Raw genomic sequence first — 2,730 nt, forward strand, 5'->3', positions numbered from 1 at the left:
AATTCGTGTGCCCAGTGTACAGACGGTAAATGAGCCCCAGAGAGAAATATCAGTTAGCACGAGCTTTGTTTGATGCCATCTTTTAAAAAGCATAGGGAAATCCCTGGCAGTCCAGTGGTTAGTACTCAGTGCTTTTTAAAGCTGTGGCCCAGGTTCAATTCAGAACTAAAGTGCTAAGACCCTGCAATCCATGAATGTGGCCAAAAAAAAAAAAAAAAGGAAATAATATATGTATTTTAATTTTGATGGAGTCAGTTTTACCCATCTCTCCCTCTATGGATTGTACCGTTTATGTCATATTCTCTTTACACAATCCCTTCCATTTTCTTTAAATCTTTTTATGAATTTTATCTTCCACATTTAAGTTATTAATTCATTTGGAATTTATTTTTCATGGAAAGTTTGAAGTAGGGATCTTGTTTCCATTTTTTCCTAATATGGAATGCATATCATTGATCCCCTATTAATTTATAAACTACATCTATTTTGTCCCAAGTTTTCATATATAGATGTATTTCTGGGCTCTAGTTTTACTCAATTTGTCTATTATCAAATCCGTCTTCCTTAATGCTCTTTAAAAAAAATATATATATATATATATATTTTTGGCTGTGCCAGGTCTTACTTGCGGCATGCAGCATCTTTGATCTTCCTTGAGGGATGTAGGTTCTTTTTAGTTGTAGCACATGTGATCTAGTTCCCAGACCAGAGACCCAACCCAGGCCCCTGCATTGGGAGTGCTGAGTTTTAGCCACTGGACCACCAGGAAAGTCCCTGGTGCTCTGTTAATGAACATCTGTGTTTTAAAAATCTTGGTGCTTTGCCTTTTGCTACCACACCGCCGCCATCATGGGTCGCATGCACACTCCGGGGAAGGGCCTGTCCCAGTCGGTTCTGCCGTTCCCACCTGGCTGAAGCTCACTTCTGACAACGTGAAGGAGCAGATCTACAAACTGGCCAAGAAGGGCCTGACTCCCTCACAGATTGGTGTGATCCTGAGAGACTCTCATGGTGTTGCACAAGTACGTTTTGTGACAGGCAACAAAATCTTGAGAATTCTTAAGTCCAAAGGACTTGCTCCTGATCTCCCTGAGGATCTCTATCATTTAATTAAGAAAGCTGTCGCTGTTCAGAAGCATCTTGAGAGGAACAGAAAGGATAAAGATGCAAAATTCAGTCTGATTCTGATTGAGAGCCGTATTCACCAGTTGGCTCGATACTACAAGTCCAAACGAGTCCTACCCCCTAATTGGAAATACGAGTCATCCACAGCCTCTGCCCTGGTTGCATAAATTTGTGTATTGTACTAAAGCAATAACATCATTGTTTAACAGAAAAAAAAAATCTTGGTGCTTTGTTTCCCACAGAAACACAAGCGTTTTCTGTTTTACTTACTCAGAATTGTGTTGGCTATTATTGCCTTTTTACTCTACCACATACATTTTAGGGTCAATTTCTCAAGATCTTTAAAAAATTGCATCACAGCTATATATTACTGAGAGGAGCCAAAATATTTACCATGTTATGTCTTCATATATATAATGAGCATCACTCTATTCAAGTCCTCTTCAAATCAATAAAGATTGTTTTTCATAAAACTCTTGCAAATTTTTCCTTGATTTATTTTTAGTAATAAATTTCATGACTACTGTGAATAGGATTTTCCTTCTTTTTAATTTATTTGATAGTTTTTGGTATGTAAGCAGGCAATTAGTCTTTTGTATATTGACTTTCGTCATTGCAAACTCAGTATGTTTTCTCATGAATTGTAACAGTTTACCCATGACTCTAGGATTTCATCTGAAGACATTCATATCATCTGTAAGCACTGATCATTCTATCTTTTCCTTCCCCACTCCTGTACCGCTTTATTTTTATGTCCAATTCTACTGCATTGGCCTACAGTCAGTAGTTTGATATTGAATCAGAGTAGTGGTTGACGGAAAGTGAGTGAAAGTGGCTTAGTCGTGTTTTACTCTGGCAACTCCAGGCCAGAATACTGGAGTGGGCAGCCTTTCCCTTCTCCAGAAGATCTTCCCAACCCAGGGATTGAACCCAGGTCCAGATAGATAGAGGGAACCGGGGTTCGATCCCTGGGTTGGGAAGGTTCTCTGAGAAGGGAATGGCAATCCACTCCAGTATTCTTGCCTGGAGAATTCCATGGACAGAGAAACCTGGTGGTCTACAGTTCATGAGGTTGCAAAGAGTCGGACACAACTGAGGGACTAACACACACAGTGATAGAGGGAATCCTGGCCTTTTACCGTCTTTAAGGGTGCTGCTTTTAGAGTTTCATCATTGAGTAAAATACTTGCTGGAAGTATTTGTAAATAATCTTTATCAGGTGAAGAATGTTCACTTTGGTTGCTAGTATACTGTGTGTTTTTTTTTATCATTAATGATCATAGAAAAATATGGAATAATTTTTATGAATCAATTTAAAGATTCATTTGGACTTTTTTCTGTAAACTTTTAATTTATTCAATCACATTGATAATTTCCTGCTCTTGAACTGACCTTAAACTCCTGGGATGTACCCTAATTATTTACAGTTTTAGCATACTGAGAAATTCTATACCCTAGCATGTATTATACTTGTCACTTTGAAATAATGTCAGGTGTATAGAAAAAAATTGAAAGAATAATACAAAGAGCTGTCATTTTCCTTTCACCCAGATCCACTAAATGTTCACCTTTTGCCACATTTATCATTCTCTTTCTTCCATGTGT

General features: G+C 37.9%; 1 pseudogene; it reads left to right on the forward strand.

The window, feature by feature from the left end:
• The first annotated feature begins 849 nt into the window (after positions 1-849).
• Positions 850-1,333, forward strand: LOC104998436 (annotated as a pseudogene).
• The last annotated feature ends 1,397 nt before the right edge of the window (positions 1,334-2,730 follow it).

This window comes from Bison bison, unplaced genomic scaffold (assembly GCF_000754665.1).
Source record: "Bison bison bison isolate TAMUID 2011002044 unplaced genomic scaffold, Bison_UMD1.0 scf7180017853184, whole genome shotgun sequence".
NCBI lineage: Eukaryota > Metazoa > Chordata > Mammalia > Artiodactyla > Bovidae > Bison > Bison bison.